This window comes from Tamandua tetradactyla, chromosome 14 (assembly GCF_023851605.1).
Source record: "Tamandua tetradactyla isolate mTamTet1 chromosome 14, mTamTet1.pri, whole genome shotgun sequence".
Lineage (NCBI taxonomy): Eukaryota > Metazoa > Chordata > Mammalia > Pilosa > Myrmecophagidae > Tamandua > Tamandua tetradactyla.
Window position 1 is genome coordinate 64,212,335 of NC_135340.1, and position 20,618 is coordinate 64,232,952.

Here is a 20,618-nt window from a genome sequence, read left to right on the forward strand (position 1 = left end):
TATATTTAAATTATTAAAAAAGAAAAACTGCCAACCAAAATTCTATATCCAGCATGTTCTAGTTTGCTAGCTGCTGGAATGCAATATACCAGAAATGGAATGGCTTTTAAAAGGGAGAATTTAATGAGTTGCAAGTTTACAGATCTAAGGCTGAGAAAATGTCCCAATTAAAACAAGTCTATAGAAATGTCCAATCAAAGGCATCCAGGGAAAGATACCTTGATTCAAGAAGGCCGATGAAGTTCAGGGTTTCTCTCTCAAGTGAGACGGCACATGGCGAACACAGTCAGGGCTTCTCTCTCGGCTGGAAGGGCACATGGCGAATATGGTGTCATCTGCTAGCTTTGTCTCCTGTCTTCCTGTTTCATGAAGCTCCCTGGAAGGCATTTTCCTTCTTCATCTCCAAAGGTTGCTGGCTGGTGAACTCTCTGCTTCGTGGTGCTGCAGCATTCTCTGCTCTCTCTGAATCTCTCTCCAAAATATTTCCTCTTTTATAGGACTTCAGAAACTAATCAAGACCCACTCAAATGGGTGGAGACATGTCATCCCCTAATCCAGTTTAACAACCATTCTTGACTAAATCACATCAACCAGGGAGATGATCTCATTACAGTTTCAAACATACAGTATTGAATAGAGATTATTCTACCTTTATGAAATGGGATTTATATTAAAACATGGCTTTTCTTAGTGGGCATGCTTCCTTTCAAACCAGCACATTCCACCCTCTGACCCCTAAAAAAGACATGTTTTTCCCATATGCAAAATACATTAATTTCATAACAATATCAGAAACCTTAAACCTTTCAGCAGCAATACAATGAAGTACAAAATTAGAGACAGTATAAAATCTCATCAAGTCAGTTACAGGCATTGTCTGTCCTAAGGCAAAATTCTCTTTATTTGCTCTGGACCTTTGAAAACTCATAACAAGTTATTTGCTATCAACATATAAAGGAGGAACATTCGTAGGATACATATACACATTTCCTTAGGGAGGAAGGAACACAGGGGTCACCGGACCCATACAGTTTCGAAAACCTGCAGGGCAAAGTCCATTAGTTTTCAAAGTCTGAGAGTCATTTATCCTCAGGGCTTTAGAAAGTGGCAGTCCCACCCTATCCAAATGCCTACACCTGCCTCTCTCTGAATGCAACCTTAGGGTATATTGGGGAGACCACCCTTCTCTAGGCTCCACCCTCTCCAAGCATCGGGGCCACACCCGGGCTCTCTGCCATCTCCGGGGCACACACTCAATCCCTCCATGTGGTGGCAGCCAGGCTCTCCCCAAACCCCAAGGAATGTGCTTCACCTTCTCCAAGGCCTGAGGCCGCATGACTCTTCCACTGCAACGAGGTGGAAGGCCCATTCTCTGCCTTTGGGGCAAACTCACCCTCTCCATGTGGTTGGGTGGGTCCACTCTCCTGGCCCAAGGCTACTTGACTTCAGACCTCAGTCTCCATGGCTTTGCCTCTGAAGTTATTTTTCCTCCAATGTGTCCCTTCTCTGAACCCCTCAGTCCATACTGGCAGCGGCTCAGTTTATACAGGTCCCACAGCACTCTCCTTGGCTTTCTATGCAGTAGTGTTCGATCATGCCCATCAGACATAAGGAGTTTCCACAAATCTTTCCTGGATAACTCCATGTCCGATCCTGGCTTTCTCTGAAATGTCTGACTGGTTTCACATTTGGTTAAATCCTCACACAGGGCTCTATTCTATGGGGTCTCCTTTCCTGGAAGCCCAGAATTTTCTAGGACATCAGTTTCTGGTTTCTTTGTACCCAAGAGTTCACTTTTCAGCTTATCTCTCTCCTGTTGCATTTCACTATAAGCTGCAAGGAGAAACCAGGCTGCACTTTCCACATTTAATTTGGAGATCTCTTCTGCTAAATATCCAAGTTCATGGCTTTTAAAATCTGCCTTCCAGCCAATACTATTAGTCAACTTTGCCAGATTATCTGCTATTTTAAAACAAGGATCACCTTCCTTCCAGTTTGCAATAACACGTGCCTCATTTCTGTCTAGGGCCTCATGAGAGGTATCTTTAGAGTCCACATTCCTACCAACAGTCTCTCCAAAGCATTCTAGGCCTTCTCTATCAAGCTTTTCACAGCTCTTCCAAAATCTTCTCCTTATCCATTTAAAAAGCCATTCCAACATGTTTGGTATCTGCAAACCACAGCAGCACACCATCCTCCGGTACCAAAATCTGTTCTATATCCTAGAACAAGACTAGGTATGCTCACCTGGCCAAGTTGACAACTGAATCTAACTAACACATGTCCACCCCTTATCAACTTGGCAACTTCAAGCATCACCTTAAACTGGTGAGGAATGCCGAGCTGCTTGGGCTGTGCTTCATTGAGCTCTCTCATTTAAGCACCAGCCAATTAAGTCAAATATCACTCATTGCAGACACTCCTCCTAGCCAACTGCAGATTATCCTCCTTTGCATCTTGGCACCAGACAACTTGTTTTGAGATTCACAGGTCCACAGCAAAAAGAGAATTTTTTCACCAGTTTAAGGTGATGCTTGAAGTTGCCAAGTTGATAATGGGTGGACATGTGTTAGTTAGATTCAGTTGTCAACTTGGCCAGGTGAGCATACCTAGTCTTGTCGCTGCGGACATAAGCCAATGGTACGTGAACCTCATCTCTTGCTAATCTGCAGTTGGCTAGGAGGCATGTCTGCTGCAATGAGTGATATTTGACTTAATTGGCTGGTGCTTAAATGAGAGAGCTCAATGAAGCACAGCCCAAGCAGCTCGGCATTCCTCATCTCAGCACTGGCAGCTCAGCCCAGGCCTTTGGAGATGCAGAAAGAAGTCCCAGGGGCCTGGAGAGAAGACCAGCAGAGACCATCCTGTGCCTTCCACGTGAGAAAGAACCTCAGTGGAAAGTTAGCTGCCTTTCCCCTGAAGAACTAACAAAATAAATCCCCTTTTATTAAAAGCCAATCCGTCTCTGGTGTGTTGCATTCCAGCAGATAACAAACTAGAACACAGCAAAACTGTCCTTCAAAAATGAGGGAGAAATTAAAACATTCTCAGACAAAAAATCACTGAGAGAATTTGTGACCAAGAGACCAGCTCTGCAAGAAATACTAAAGGGAGCACTAGAGACAGATATGAAAAGACAGAAGAGAGAGGTGTGGAGAGGAGTGTAGAAAGGAAGACTATGAGTAAAGGTAAAAAGAAGGAAAATAAGATATGACATATAAAATCCAGAAGGCAAATTAGTAGAAGAACGTACTACCTGTGCAGTAATAACACTAAATGTTAATGGATTAAACTCCCCAATCAAAGGACATAGACAGGCAGAATGGATTAAAAAACAGGACCCATCTATATGCTGTCTCTACTCAGAGGACATGAGGGCAAGGACACAATGGACATTTGCACACCAAGTTTATAGCACCATTATTTACAATTACCAAGAGATGGAAATAGCCAAAATGTCCATCAACAGGTGGGTGGCTAAACAAACTGTGGCATACACATACGATGGAATATTGTGCAGCTGTAAAACAGAATAAAGTCATGAAGTATGTAACAACATAGATGGACCTTAAGGACATTATGCTGAGCAAAAACAAAAGGACAAATACTGTATGGTCTCACTGATATGAACTGATATTAGTGAATAAACTTGGAATATTTCGTAGGTAACAGAGACATTCAGGAGATAGACATAGGGTAAGATATTAGGTAATTGGAGCTGAAGGGATACAGATTGTGCAACAGGACTGAATATAAAAACTCAGAAATGGACAGCACAATACTACCTAACTGTAATGCAATTATGTTAAAACACTGAATGAAGTTGAATCTGAGAATGATAGAGGGAGGAGGGCTGGGGGCATAAATGAAATCACAAAGAAAGAAAGACGATAAAGATTGAGATGGCATAATCTAGGAATGTCTAGAGTGTATAATGATAGTGACTACATGTACAGATTTAAAAATGTTTTTGCATGAGGAAGAACAAAGAAATGTCATTACTGCAGGATGCTGAAAATTTTTTAAAATTTCAACTTATGTGTGAGACTAAAGCAAAAAGTGTTTATTTGGTACAAAATTTATATTTTGACTAGTGCATCTCCTAATATAACTTATGTAGATAGTTGGTTGAACAACGTAAGTACATGGAACCTTGGGTAGGACATGAGATTTTGTTGGTTTATCCAGAGTGATGCCTGATGAACCCCAGAGTGATTTGATCAGTGAGTGGAAAAGTATTTGCAAAGTCCCTAAATGGTGAGAACAGGGGAAAATTCAACCTCCTCAAGTTGAATTCTTGATATTCTCACAAGCAGTGTGGACAACCAAAGCTATAGGCTGAGCTCCCAGTCTTGGTGTTTGTTCATATGAAACTTAACCCCACAAAGGATAGGTCAAGTCTACTTAAAATTAGACCTAAGAGTCACCCCCAAGAGAACCTCTTTTGTTGCTCAGATATGGCCTCTCTCTCCAGCCAACACAACAAGCAAACTCACCACCCTCCCTTTGTCTATGTGGGACATGACTCCCAGGGATGTGGACCTTCCTGGCAACGTGGGACAGAAATCCTAGAATGAGCTGAGACTCAGCATCAAGGGATTGAGAAAACCTTCTCCACCAAAAGGGGAAAGAGTGAAATGAGACAAAGTGTCAATGGCTGAGAGATTCCAAACAGAGTTGAGAGGTTATCCTGGAGGTTATTCTTACGTATTAAGTAGATATCACCTTGGTATCCAAGATGTAATGGAGAGGCTGGAGGAACCACCTGAAAATGTAGAGCTGTGTTCCAGTAGCCATGTTTCTTGATGATGATTGTATAATGATATAGCTTTCACAATGTGACTGTGTGATTGTGAAAACCTTGTGTCTGATGCTCCTTTTATCTACTTTGTCAACAGATGAGTAGAACATATGGAATATAAATAAATAATAGGGGGAACAAATGTTAAAATAAATTTAGTTTGAAATGCTAGTGATCAATGAAAGGAAGGAGTAAGGGGTATGGCATGTATAATTTTTTTTCTGTTTTCATTTTATTTTTCTGTTGTCTTTTTATTTCTTTTTCTGAATTGATGCAAATGTTCTGAGAAATGATCATGATGATGAATATGCAACTATGTGATGATATTGTGCATTACTGATTATATATGTAGAACGGAATGAGCATATGTTAAGAATGTGTTTCTTTCTTGTAATTTTTTTTAATTAATAAAAAAAAATGAGATTTTGAAACACTTAAAAAAAAAATAAGGTTTAACATGAAAGTGCCCAAGGGAGAGACACTCACCGAGTGGAGTGGATTTAGCTCATTCTATAGGAAGTCTTGTAGGCAGCAGTTTTCCATAGCAAACTTTGAGCACCAGGTATTTTCTTTGTGCAGGTTATCATAGTGATCTTTGAACATTAGGAGCTTATATGGTATGTATTAACCAGCTGCTTACAGGGTTAGCATTGTTTCAGGAAGAGATAATTATTGATGCTTGCGGCCAGCCTGTCACATATCCAAAATTTGCCTTTGGGCCAATGTTTAACAATCTTTACAAACCCCAGGCTTTTTGTTACTAACTAAGAGTTTGTTTTGGGCCCAGGATTTTATAAGCTTTTATGGTTTGGGGAGGTTTTGGGGTTTTAAGGGAATTTTTTTTCCCCATAAAGTTTGCAGCTGAAGTTTGCAGTTCTGTATTAACTCTTTTGAAGCTGAATAGAAAACCAAGGAGTACAGCCTTGATGCCCTATTCTATCCTGCCTTAGTTTGAATTCACTTCTTTGTGAATTGTTACAACCTTCAGTTTAAACTCTGTTACCAACCAAACATTTTAGAGTTGAATATTTTGGTTTAGAAACATGATAAAGGAGTGAGCCTTATCAATAGATGGGGCAAGTTGAGAACAGAAGCTTCCCAAAAAGTGTTAGTTATATTCAAGTTGAATATATATTTTAAATAATGATTGTATGTAGCCAAGATAATGGCTCTCCTAAACTGTAAGAAATAAAGGTTTGTTTTCCAGAGAAGAATGGGAGAATATCTGAATACTGAAACAACAAGCTTATTTTACACATGGGGTTTAAAATAAAGGATTATAAAAAGTAGGCCTATTGAATAAGTTGCTGTTCAAGCCTCTGCTGCTGGGAGTGCTCTACCTGTGTCCCTTCTCCAACCTGGGCTCACCTCTGTTTGGGCCAAGTAAAATAGAAAGATTGGTTAATAGGAGACATGATGAGAACGCAGCCTCTCCCCTGCACTGGGCCAGGGATTTCAGGAGGCTTCAGAAGTCTTCCTGCCTTTCTCTCTCACTCCATTCCTGTTGCATGAGTGTCTTGGCCTAAGGTACCTTGGACAATGTCATCAGAACCAGACATTTGGCATCCAGCATTCCTTTCATTGATTATGAGGAGTTGAGGGCCAATCTTCAGAGAATTGGGCCTCCTGCCTTCAGCTGGCTGCCCTTCAAGACAGAGAGAACCTATTATCATGTCTCCCAAACTCCCCTGCCAATCTGCTGTTGTTGAAACCTCCTCTCTTGCCCATCTGTATTTGATCTGCAATATATTTTGTTGTTCATTTCTGGTAAAATATTTTAAAGCTTAGATATTTGTTTTTTAGTGGCTCTTCTGTGAGTCCCGTTAATTCTTCCACAAAAGGTACCATCTTTTCGATTACTTTAACTCATGCAGAATTTGTTGCTACACTGTGCTGTTACCCCAAAAGAGTCTGAAAATCTGTCTTTTCCAATTTAAATGTGGGCTTTCAGCTGCTGAATGAATTTCAGATTCTTGCGATTAGAAATGCGCCCATCCAAATCAACCCCCACTCCATAAAATTACGATTTTCCACAGCCCTGGTCAGTCTGGATCATTGGCACTATCTCAGGCTTCTTCCCCTCCCCCACCCATGGCCACAAAGTTTAAAGAAGGGTATGATCAGTTTAGTTTAACCCTATATTTTGAGGCATCTAAAAGGAGTTGTAAAAAATCTGATAAAGATTAAAATGTTTTCAAAGTTTAAAACATTCTACATGTCTCATAAATGTTTCTTAATACCCAACTTGAGACATATGAGTGTTTTGCCAGTTAAGAGTCAGTTGATATAATTAGCAAAAGAATAAGAAGGGGCGGGCAATGGTGGCGCAGTGACAGACTTCTTGCCTGCCATGTGGGAAACCCGGGTTTGATTCCGGGTGCCTGCCCATGTCAAAAAGAAAAAGGGAGGAACCATGCTCGTTATTTGTGCCGCCCATGCTAAGGAAGCACATAAAACAAAACAATTCGTTGAAATCATAAGGGAGAGTGAAAAGTAATTTCAGCTGTAAAGCTATTGATCCTTATCTCCCCTTTCAGACTCTGAGCAAGGAATCACATAGGTGGTCCTGTGAGGCCCTGGGCACCTCTGGGCATCCTTTTTCTAAAAAAGACCCTGATGTGTAAAATCAGTTACACATATGACCTTCTCTCTGAGTATTGCCCACTACCCCTAGTAAATGCCTTGCAATTCTTTGTTTTATTGGCCTTTTCCTGTCTTTCCTTGTGCAACTCTCTGCCTGCCTGAGCCTTAGGTTTCTCAGTCCCGAGTGTCTCAGAGTGATGTGTCTGTGTTCCCAGCTAGTTGGAGAAAATGCGTAAATTGTTTCAACCATAAAAGGATTTTCTATGAAGCTAACGAGCCTTCATCTCAGGGTTTCTCACTTGCATGAGCTTCTTCCAAGTTCTGATACCTAACTTTGTATTCATATTAATTTCTTGGATGTGTTCCCCTAGACTGGATAATATTCAGGTATCACAAAACCCAGATATTCTCCTGGGTTCTACTCACCCTTGGATCCTATCTTACCCACTACTTATTCAAAATCAAATACAATAAAAGAAGCACCAACCTTACTTTCTCTTTGAGTCTTTGTAACCAAAGGACAACTCATCGAAACAAAACAACACAAATCAAAACAAAAAACTCCAGTCGTCTTTTATTTCTTGTTAAATTAAAGAAAGAAATCTAGCCCCAAACCAAAATGTTCACCTTCTCCCTGTCATTTCATTATCTCCAAGTCTGCTGCTGTCACAGTAGAGGGTTAAGTCACTCTGGATAACTCCTTACGCTCCAACATGACCCAGCCTCCAGTTCAGATCCAAAGAAAGCAGGGAGGGGCCATTTAAGGTGTATGCCTTTGCATCTCCCCAGGTGGCTGAACACTTTCTGCAAGATATTGTTTTCTTTTCCTTTCCTAGGAGTGAGGATTTAAAGTCTTTTGAGAATGAAAATGAGGTCATCATCCTAAGATCAGTCTTCTACTCATCCAAAGAATGCACTATATATATTTTACATTTTTTAGCATATTTTATACTGACAAATATCATATATTCACATACCATGTAATCATCCAAAGTGTGCCATCAGTGGTTCGTAATATCATCATATAGCTGTGCATTTATCGTCATGATTTATTTCTTTTTTCTTTTTTTGTGAAAAATAACATATATAAAAAGTGGCAATAATTTCAAAGCACATTGCAACAATCAGATGTAGAACAGATTTCAGAGTTTGGTATGGGTTATAATTCCACAATTTAGGTTTTTCTTCTACCTTGCTCTATGATACTGGAGACTAAAAGAAATATCAATATAATGATTCAGCACTCATACTCATTTTTTAAGCCCTACCTTTTCTGTAAAACTCCACCATATCTCTGATCTTTCTCCCACTCTTTAGGGGTATTTGGGCTATGCTCATTCTAGCTTTTTTATGTTGGAAGGAGCAGTCAATAATATGGAATAGGGAGATGGAAATAATTGATGTTCTGCAGAGGCTGGTCCCTCTGCATTTCAGGACTTACCTGGTCCAGGGACCCATCTGGAGGTTATAAGTTTCTGGAAGACTACTCTAGTGCATGGAACTTATGTAGAATCTTATATAATGCCCTAGGTATTCTTTAGGATTGGCAGGAATGGTTTTGGTTGGGGTTTGGGAAGTTATGATAGGTAGCAATGTCTAATTAAAGCTTTAAAGCTTTCATGAGCATGACCTCCAGAGTAGCCTCTTGGCTCTATTTGAACTCTCTTAGCCACTGATACCTTGTTTGTTACACTTCTTTTCTCCCTTTTGGTCAGGATAACATGGTTGATCTCATGATGCCAGGGCCAGACTCATCCCTGGGAGTCATCTCCCATGCTATCAGGGAGAATTTCTCTCCTGCATGTCATGTCCCACATAATGTGAAAGGCAATGATTTTACTTGCAGAGGTGGGCTTAGAGAGATACATGCCACATTTGAGCAACAAAAGTGTTCCTCCATTAACTCTTAGGCATATCTATAGGAAGCTAAGCTTCTCTGCTATATACATAAGCTTCACAAGAGCAAGCCTCACGATCAAGAGCTCGGCCTATTGATTTGACACAGGATGAGGGATTTCCCCAGTGGTAGAGTTTAATAGTTCCATTTTTTTCCTCCTGTCTCTCAAGGGACTTTGCCAGTACTTTTTCTTATCTGCTTATTATATTCTGGGATTCATCCAGGCATTGTATTAAGCTATATAGATTTAAAGGCCCTCATTCTTATTCTGGGCTCCCTGTGGTTGGATTGTTTAAATGATCTGTCCAGACAAGTTGAGTTAGATTATCTGCTACAGAAACTTTAAACTCTGAACAAAACAAACCTTTCTTCCTTCGGTCTCAAAGAATAAATGGGGCTCTATAATTCAATGTCTTCCTTACCCCTATATTCTGAATTACCTTAATCCCAACCTGATCAGCTTCTAGCCTATCTCTAAATTCCAGGTTACATATATATAAAACAGCCACTTAAACTCCAGAAATAACAATTACTGCTAATTGACTAAATGTTACTGCTATAAGAGCTTATAATCTAGGCTGCTGTTTTCTTATAAGTATTTTCAAAATGAGACCATAGAATATTTGCTCTTTTGTTTCTGGTTTATTTTGCCTCTCCAAATGTCCCAAAGGTTCATTCACAATGTTGCATGCCTCACAACTTCATTACTTTATGTAGTAGCGGTATATTTGATAATATGCGTACATCATTGTTCGCCAATCTACTTCTTAGTCAGTGCACCCTGCAGTTGTGTCCATTCATTGAGCATCATGTATAATGCCCTAAGTCAACAGTCCATCAACACTCTCAATTTTAGATAATGTTATTGGTCCCAGGAGAAAGATAGCCAATAAACACATCCTCACCAAGCAGAGAATCCAAATCTCTTAACTCTTCTCCCTGCCCCCCGTTGTTTACCCCTGATGTTGCTGCGGTACTATTGATGTTTTTTGTTAAATACAGCCCAAAGCACCTGGTGATTTGTGCTTATATTCACTTACTAGGTGAATCTTCACACCCCTGCACTGATATAAGAGGAGGAAGCTAGAATAATGGAGCAGGGAGTCTTTATTGCCATCACTAACTGCCCATGCTGAGTTTGATCTTTAGAAAGCTCTAAGCTCAGGGCCGTTCTGTATTCTCCTGGGTGAGGTCCTCTGAGGGTGCCATGTGAAAGGAAGAGATCCTCATTTGAGCAGCCCAAGTCTTCTCTTAAACTAAAAGAACTTGTGAAATTCAATTCCCACCGAACCCTCCCCATCTTACGGCTTTTATTTGTACTTCTGTTTTTCACTCCTAGCTTTGTTTTAGGAGCTTTGAATACATCCACAGAATGGTCAGTGGTAGCAGCAGTGCACGGGTCATCCTGGGATTGTCTATCATATCCTGCTCTGTCACTCATTCCAGCATTGAGCTAATCATGTTAAGCTTCAGTTTCCTTATGGATGGGGTAGGGATAGAATTAATGTTATTGTGAGAAACTAAATGAGTTGTCTGTAAAATTTCTAGCAAAATAATAATCACTCACTAGGTATTAGCTGTTGGTGTTCACCATAATTATTTTTCAGAAGTCTCCTGAGCAAAATGAATCATCAGATGGATGATGGGTAAGAGGATAGAAAGAGACACATCTTGCCCATTCATTCTATCCTTTCTCTAGACCACTAGGAATCCTGAGATGGGGGTGAGAGTGGGTGGGGACAGATAGAAAGTGAAGGAAACACACAGAGGGTCACATGTGTTGAAAGAATAAGAATCCTCAAGAGCCAGAACTCCAGAAACAGAGTTCAAATTGTTGATGATAGTTAGGGGAGGATTCTTGATCCGTACCCAGTACCTTCCTCCAACTTCAGAGGGTCTCTTCCTCCAGAAGAATTTGGGGAACCCCAAAGTCTAAAAAATGCCAGCAGAGAAAACTGAAGTCTAAAGAAAAGATTCTCCTTCCTATTGGCTGAAGAGTCCTGGTTGACTAGTCATGTTCGATAAAATAAGGTTACTTATTCAAATAGCTGGTTTATGACATTTTAAGAGTAGAGGCTTTTAGTCTATTTCATAAGAGAAAATTGGGAAGCCGCTTTAAATGCAATATTAGTACCACAGACTCTTATGGTTAAAAGGAATCTTGAAGACTATTGGGTTCAATTCTGTTGTTTGTAGAAGTGATGTAACTCAAGTTCAGAAAGGCCAAATGACTTGCTCATGGTCACATTGTAACTTTGACCAGATAGCCAAAATAAAATAAAATCAACTGCAATAGAAAAACAATTGTCTAAACTTTTAATTTCTTATTATCTCAAACTTGACTAAACTGGTTTATAAATGGGGACACGGATTAAAAATATCCATAAGTAAATGGAAGAGGAATAAGAGGATATGGTTTGTATTTACACCACTTTTTCTTCTCTAAAGGATGTTTATAGAGATGTGTTGATACACAAACCATAAAATTTAAAAGAAGGTCGTTTCACTTTTATACTTTTCCTCTTCAAATTTGTCTTTTTCTTTAAACACTAGGAAATAATGTTATTAAATAAAGATTACTTATGTTCTACAGTTCTCACACCTCCACTCCAAGGGCAGCCCATCTCTCCAATCCACTCAAGCATCTCTCAAAGACAAGAGCTCTTTCCTGCCAGGAAAGTATGTTAATTCACATTTAAAACACTGAAGGGAGGTAGAAGAGGAAAAAAGGGTGGGAGAAAAAGTTTTAGTAGCTTGAAATAGAGAAGGAGGAATTTTATCAGGGGAGTTAGGGAATATGTTTTAAACTATATATCTCAATCTCCTTCAATATAATAAAAAACTTTTCTACTTAATTTTGCTGCTAAACTGTGCTTCTTCCAAAGGATACTGCCTTAAAATTGAATGTCCCCAAAACCTTTCTCCTGGGTTTCCAAGGTTTATAAGTGTTCTCAGCACTGCTACAGTAAAGCCAATTCCTAGTGGCTTGTGAGAATTAACTCTATGTGCCTCTTCCCGTTTCACACTTAGTGAATTTACATTAGTAGCTTGAAATTGACCATGGTGAGAGTATTTAAACCTTAGAAATTGGCAAACACTATAAATCAGGGCCTTTTTCCCTCAAGAAAATGGATTTACTATCACACCATCAGACAAAAAAAAAAAAAGAAAACATAATGGTAAAAGAATTCTCCTCCCAGTCCCTGTTTCTTAATTTTATTTTTAACCATCCATAACTAACTTCTCCTTTGGACTGTCTTCACTTAAAATAAATGCTTCTAAAAATATAGAATTGAGAACTGGAAAAAAAAACCGCAACAGAATGCTAACTTCTCAGTTGTTGCAAATAATTTTATTCTCATTCATTTCAGGTCACTTGGTGTGTTCAAATGCATCACTAACATAACCAAAAAGTCACATTGTCAGTTCCTGACAGTCCAGCCGTCTTCCTTCAAAGGGGAAGTACTTCCCACGTCAAAGCCCCATCAGCTGTTCCATGAGCAGTGCAGAAGTGAAGCCCAGGAGGAAAGGTTGAGGAAATGTTTATAGTTTAATTCAAACCCATCCTCCTTTGTTAAAATTAACAATGTGTGTTATGATGCTAGATGAACGTTCTCATCTTAGCGTATGAAAGATGGGGCCAGTGTTTTTTCTTAACTATTGACACTTATAGTAATATTATAGGAGTTTTGGCACCTACAAAATATTTTAAAAGAGGGATTCTTAATCCCTATTTGTCTTAGATCCCACTGAAATTAACGAGAGCTGCAGACACTCTAACCAGAAAAATACATAAACATTTCTACTCAATTCTAACTCCAGGTTAAGAATCCCTGTTTTAGTAGATTTCTGTTTTCAAGGTATTAACAACATCTTTGGGAAAATTTGGGGGGGAACTTCTATTCTGAAATTCCCCTCAGAATCCGTGTTTTGCGGATATTCTTAGTGATATCATCTTTGTCCTCTCAGTAGCTTTAACTTTAACAACAACAAAAAGTCAAAGTTCATTTGGCAACAAAACTGATAAAGTGGGCAATGAAACTGGTTATTACCTTTTTTGGTCAAAACAACCACAGAGTAGAGTAACAGACACTTTTTCTTTCTGACTTATAAACTGACTCTGTAGGCAATTCCGAAAGAGGATTTCTGAAAAAGTCTGAGCAACCGAAGCATCGTCAGAATAAGACAGTATCTTCCATTCATTTGCATAATGAATATTTATGGGATAGTTTTTAAGGGGAAATTCCTCATTTGGATGCATAAGTTCTTAATTCCCACTACTTCTTGCTTTACATTCTGCTTCTAATTGCTAACCTATCAAATTTTTACCATGTAGCACTGTGTTAAGCACTCTCTGTACATTTATAGAGACTCTGTGTGGTATATGTTACTGTCTTTAATTTGTAAATGAGAAAACTGAAGCTTAGAGACTTTAAGTAAGTGGCACCCTGAAATTTGAAACATGGGTCTGCCTGACTCTGAATCCTATGTCCTTAACCACTGTTGAGAGCACGTCTCCCATCCACATACCACCTTCCATCGCCAACTGAAAAGTGACTAGAATAAAGCAGATGATAATTGAAATAGGAATTCTGAAGCAGCAGTCGCTCATGTGGGCTGTGATGACAGAGCTGTGTGGAAGAGGTAAAACTTCAACAGGAGAGCGGAGCAAAGGCTTGAAGGAAAGGACAGCAAGGTGCTTTAGCTGAGGGAGGGCACCAAGGGACAAGGTCGGGCAGGCAGAGTGAGAGCAGGGGATGGACAGGTGAACGAGTCACAAGTGGTAATGGTGGCCAAGGAAGACAGGGAAGCTGTAACTAAAAAAGTTAATTAAAAAAAAGATTGCTTCCTTAATCTGTTGGGGGGTTTAATCCATCTATCCATGAATAGAGGTTAGGTCATAGGTTTTCACCCATCTCTGTACATTGAAATCCCCCAGGGGACTTTGAGAAAATCCCAGGCCTGACTACACTCCAGATATACTGAATCAGGATTTCTAGGGATGGAGTCCAGGCCTCAGTTTGTTTCATTTTGTCTTAAGTTCCCTGGTGATTCTAGTATATAGCCAAGGTTTGAGAATAACTGGTCTAGCACCTTAGGTTAAAACAGAGGAAACAGATAGGAATGGAGTTTTTGTATGTGAAACATGAGTTGACAACCTGAGAACAGGCCAATAGACAAGGTACAGGAAGAAGGGTAGTAAGGATACAGAGAAGGGCTGGTGCCAAGAGGCAAGGAGGAGCAGGAAAGCCAGGCCAGAAGTGGACCCATATGTAAGCAAGAATGGTATTTGGATTCAACTCTGTTCAAAACAAATAGATGGAGAACCACATCCAGTTGGGAGAGAGACTCGATGCATGATTAAAAGTATGAGCACTACCACTTGTTAGCCATGCAACCCTTTGGTGTAAGCACTAAAGTTAAGATCCATTATTATGTGCTGTCTTGACATCTAGTGAAATCAAGAAGGTCTCAAATGGTCTAACCACAAGTTTTCCTCCCCTCTGTTCCAGATGATCAAGGGCTCCTGGGCATGCAACCCTCCTCGTCAAATGGGCCAAGTGCAGTTCCAGATTATCCCTGAGTAGGGGGTTTTAGCCTCCTTTCAGGTACAAGAATTATTCAAGTAAGCCTATCATATCCTTTAGTGGGAACTGCAGGGGGCCTTACCTTCTTAATACTACAAAGCCTACTTCCTACAGTCTCAGGTTGTTTACTCTGTTCAACCCTGGGTGACCCTGCATGGCTTGTCATGCCCTCTCTTTCCTTTTCCCCACATGCCCCACCACCAACCGTGAGTGTATGTGATTGATAAACATACTGCCAAACACATCCATCCGGTGTCAGGTGTCGTGCATTTGGCATCTCTATAACCCTAAGGTGAAAATCTCTCCCTCATCTACAGGTGAATAGGAGGTAATAAAAATAGATCCAAGGCTAGTTACTTGACCTCTGTGAGCCTATTCTCTCAACTATAAAATGGGGATATTAATTATATCTGTCACCTATGTATACACACACTATATATATAGTAGGCATAGGAGAAAGTTTATGAGCTAAAGAGACTCTAAGTGATCCCAGTCCTAAAATAAGTTGAAAACGGTGGTGAAAAGTGCACATTTCCAATAACCAGGAGATGGTGTAGAAGAGTAGATTGGTGCTAGGAAATAAGGGAGTACACACTTTTTTTCCTTTTTTCTTTTTTCTTTCTTTTTTTTTTTTTTTGTAGTAATGATAGGCAGGGAGAAGCACAACATTGTTGGAAAGCAATGTGGAAAAATATATCATGGGCCAGAAAGATGTTTATAACATTTTATCCAGTAATCCCATCTTGGAAGTTATCCTAGAGAAATAAGGCAAAAGAAGAAAGGGAAGTTGTAGTATATAAAGACCTGTAATATATAAGAATGGAAACAACCCAAACTGCCAAATATAAGTCAATAGCTAAATAAATTGTTATACATCTACCCAATGGAATGCTAATGATGGGATTCAGGAGCCCTGCCTTATTCTTTTAATTTGTTAAAGTTCATCTTATTGTACAAGGAATACTTTAAATTATTGTCATTATAAAAAATATTTTAAAAATACAGAAAAGATAAAGTCCCCTTTGACCAATCTTATTTTCTTGACCATAGGTAAATACTTGTTTTAACAATGTGGTGTAGACTCCTCAAGACACTTTTCAATACTTTTGCACACATATTGTGGCAATTCAAGGATCAGGAACCCCTCCCTTAGAAAAAAAAAAAAAGTCTTAAGCGCACTGCAACCTGTGTAATGAGAACACAGACATTATAGGTCAACAGACCCTCACCCCACAAGGGGGAAAGACTGTAGTATCAAAAGCACTAAAACTCCTATCCCGCTCCCCAATCACTATGGGTAACCAATTCTTCCAAGACCCTGCTGAAACTCCATTGTAACCAAATCTCATTAAACTTTATTAGTCACTCCCTTCTTCTTATTTGCATGGAGCACTGATTTCCATTTTCTGACTGACTGCCATTGGGAAGAATCTTCTCCTGTTAGTAAGTCCCTAATTAAAATTCATGGGTAACTCTCTGCCAAGCATGTTCTTTGGTCTTGGGGCTGTGCTGGGTTGGAAGACCTACATACATACAAATGCATTTATATACACATACACCCACTATAAACATGTACATATGCATCTCTATAAAACTGCGTTTGGTTTATTGCATGTGTTATGAAAATGTTATCTTGCTGTACTTGTTTTCTGAAACTTGTTTTTCCACTTAGCAACATGCCTTGGAAAGTTTCCATGTCAGTACCGATAGAAGTAACTCATTACTCACCCTTTTTAATTTTCAAATGGGTGTATCACAGTTTATTGGAAAAGTTTTGGTAATAGATGGTGGTCATGGTAGCACAACCTTGTGCATGTAATATTTGAAATTGGTTCAAATGGGAAATTTTAGGTTGTATATGTGTTTATTTAACTATTCCAAGTATTGATGAATATTTAGGTGGTTTTCAATTTTCACAAGCACATATGTGTCACAGTGAACATAGTTATTTCTGCCTCCTTGAGCATATGAGTCTCCGTTTCTGGAGGGCAGATATGGAAGAGGGAAATAGTTGGATATAAAGGATCTGTGCATTGTAAATGTTAATAGGTAAACGGCTGCACTAATTTATGCTTTCACCAGCATTGTCCCACATCCTCACCTTAGGTAGATATTATCAAAAATTTTTATCTAATAACTACTTTAATTTGCATTTCCCTGGCCTCTTGTGAGGTAAAATCTCTTTTTGCCTTTGTATTTCATTTTTTGCTATATTACAAGTTCACAACTTTTGCCATTTTTTCTAACTTTTCATGGGGCATCTACACCTTTAGTAGGGTCATCATGGCCCTCTATTTAGTAAGTTCATAAGTTTCATTTTGACAGCTCATCCTATGGCTAGGTGCCAGGGACTGAGCCATGTTAACAAAACTCACAAGAAACTAAGTTCCAGATCAGAACTACATCAATTTTGTTCATGTATAGTGAGAGCTTTCATTTCCAAGATAAATGGAAATATTCATAGCAGTCTAAAGAAGCTCTTTCCACTGAGAAAGTCTAAATTGGAAAACAAATTAAGAAGATCAAAAGGTTGCACCATGAGAACAGAGTTAAAGCAATAGATGATTGTAGAAAATTGTCTCATCCCAGAATAGTGAGAATGAATCTTGGTCCACAAATGCATATACAGGAAAAATAATTCTCTTCTTTTTATAATTTAATTTCTATTCTTAATCTTCATCCCATCAGGCAATTGGGAACCTAACTTCAGTCAAAGTCTTGCTTCCGTCTCCTCCTTGTCAGTTCTGAAATCCTATGCAAAGCCATGCATGTAGGAGTGGCAACAGGGGGGGAGTCCATGCAACACATCATGTGGTCCTTTATTTTCCACATAAGTTTCCAGTAAGAGATCCTCTCCCTGTGCCATTTGTGTGATGCAAGAAGCTTTCAATAACCCCCAGGCCATTCCAGGGTATTTTTTTTTTTTCAGGTTCAAAACTCCTGAGCTTTCAGAGTAATTTCAGTTATTATAATAGTCCCACCTGTAAGCTTAATGTGCACACAATCTTCTTCATTTATGGCTGTATCCACACAGATGTAAACTGGTTAGAATAAAAGAATGGTTGGAAACTGTGTGTTGGAATTAAGTCAACCAACTGTTTTCAGCTGGTGGTGGTTTGATTAGATGATGCGTTTATGCATCCCAAATGGCTTATAGAAGTCTTACTTGACCAACTCCATAAGCAACCCTTTGCTAATTAAGTTACTGTTCACGCATAATCACAGATCCAATAGTCACCCTTTGGCCATCATCTTCCCATTAGCTGTGGTTTCTGTCTGAAAGACAGGTACATTGCTGAGAATCCATTTTTGACTGCCAATTTTTTCTCCATTTCCATTCTGGAAGGTCATCCTTCTATTTAATCTTGGTATTTATAGAAATCAACTAACCATTCTGTCTTCAGGAATTTGGTCCCAATAATCTGTTTGCAACCTTACAGAGAACTCTGAGAGTCTTTCATCACAGAAAGAAGAATGCTATGGTCTATTTCCCAAGGTGACTTAAGACTCTGGAAGATGAGCTTCAAGTATTCAGAATTTGGTTAACTCACAGCAACTACTTCAAGAAGTAGTGCCATATGTTCAATGTCTTTTGACATTTAGCACATTCTATATGTCATGTCCAGTTATTGGTCACCAAGCCTGGAAGGCCTCAGCTTTTTATCAATCCTACCCCTTTTTCCTTATTAATATTAAGTAAACCTCCAAGTAAGAAAATTGTCAGGTTTTGTTTTGTTTTGTAAATTCACATGATCCAAAGTAGAGATGTATTGAATTCTAATGAATTCAATGACAGACTTTGAGAAGCAGTTACAAAGTGGTGGAAAGAGTAGTGGGAGTCAGAGCCTGTGAGTTCAAGAATTATCTTCACCCTTAACAGCTGTCTTCCATAGAGCAAGTTACTTAACCTCCCCCCACTTTGGGGAACTAAGTTTTTTTCCAATGTTTTTATTGACAAATCTTCACACACACAGTCCATACATGCTGCACAATCAATGGCCCACAACATCATCACACAGTTGTGCATCATCTCCAGAACACTTGCATCACTCCAGAAAAAAAAACTAAAATTAAAACAAAACCTCACACGTCCTATACCCCTTACCCCTCTCCTCCAATGACCATCAGTATTTCAATCCACCCAACCCATTCCATCCTCCAAATCCCCTATTATTTATTAATTTTCTATCCATATTTTCTACTCATCTGTCCATACCCTGGATAAAAGAATGATCAGACACAAGGCTCCACAATTACGGTCACATTATAAACCTGTATCTTTATATAATCATCTTCAAGAACTAAGGCCACTGGAACACAGCTCAACAGTTCCAGGTACTTCTCTCCAGCCACTCCAATACACCATAACTAAAAAAGGATGTCTATATAATGCATAAGAAAAAACCCAGAATAACCACCTTGCTCTTGAAATCTCTCAGCCACTGAAACCCTACCTTGTCTTATTTCTCTCCCCACTCTCCTGGCCAAGAATGCCCTCCCAATCCTATGATAACAGGTCCCAGAAAATCGCAAGAGCTCTGTCCCATGATGCCAGGGAGATCCACACCCCTGGGAGTCATGGCGGGGAAGGGCAGCGAGTCCACCTGCCGACAGAGAGAGAGAGAGGTTACACGCAAGCAACAAAAGAAGTTCTCTGGGGGTGACTCCCAGGCACTTCTAGCCTATCCTTTCAAGAACAATTCCCATAGGTGTGAACTCCAAGATCAAGGGCTCAGCTCACTGACCTGGTTGTCCCCACTGCTTGCAAGAATATCAGAAATTCTCCAGATGAGGAAGTTCAACACTTCCTCCTCTCTCCCCAGTCAAGGGGATCCCGCAAATATTCCCCATTCACTGTCCATATTACTCTGAGATACATCAGGACATCAGACCAACCTGGACAAACCAACAAGCTCTCATGCCCTATTCAGGATTCCACATGCCTATACTGTTCAACTAAATTGACCATACAAGTTAAATTAGGTAATGAGCTACCCAAAATATAAATTTTGTACCACCTAAACAGCTCTCCCTTTGGTCTCTCACAAAAGTTGAAGTTTTAAAATATGGACAATATCATCCTTTACCCTATATTCTTATCTACCTTACTCCTATCCAAATCAGCTTCATTCATATCTTGAGTTGAAGTCTGATCCCTTTTACAGCTTTTTAAACTCTATATGGAGTACTGCTGACTTTCACAGCCTTAGGACTCCAGCTCTGAGTCTCAGGTGCCACATAAATGCCCTCAGTTTCTGGGGAAGACCAGGTTATATATAAATAGCTCAGTATCTCAGAATTTGGAAATAACAGTTACAACTCGTGAATATATGTGACTGGTGTAATAGCTTACAATCTAGGACCCTTCACAACATGCCCCAATCTGATAATTTATGCTCTCAACTTTAGTTCACCAAGTGTTTATGTTATAATTAGTCCATGTGAGTGAAGCATGAAAGTATTTGTCATTTTGTTTCTTCATTCCTTCTTATGGCTGCTTTGAACCCCTTTTTTGGGGGCAGGAGGGGGAAGGGTGCATTGTCTAGGGATCAAACCTACATGACTGGTGAGCATTTTACCATTGAATCACATGTGAGCCCCATTTTTTTAATTGTAAAATATAACATATATACAAACCTAATTAATTTCCAAGTATGTTTTAACAAGTAGTTAATAGAGCAGATTTTCAAGTTTGGTATGGGTTACAATATCACAATTTTTGGTTTTTATCTTCTGGCTGCTCCAAGAC

The 20,618-nt window shown here is 39.4% G+C and overlaps 1 long non-coding RNA gene across 4 annotated transcripts in view; it reads left to right on the forward strand.

Annotated features, from left to right (window-relative positions):
* Positions 1-17,693, forward strand: part of LOC143655153 (uncharacterized) — an 85,050-nt gene extending 67,357 nt beyond the window's left edge. For 3 of the 4 annotated variants that reach the window (XR_013162078.1, XR_013162075.1, XR_013162079.1), the window contains 2 exons: positions 14,795-14,907; positions 17,558-17,693. This is a non-coding gene — a long non-coding RNA (uncharacterized LOC143655153). The remainder of the gene's footprint in view (positions 1-14,794; positions 14,908-17,557) is intronic. The other variant, XR_013162076.1, reaches the window with a different exon arrangement.
* Positions 17,694-20,618: the final 2,925 nt, after the last annotated feature.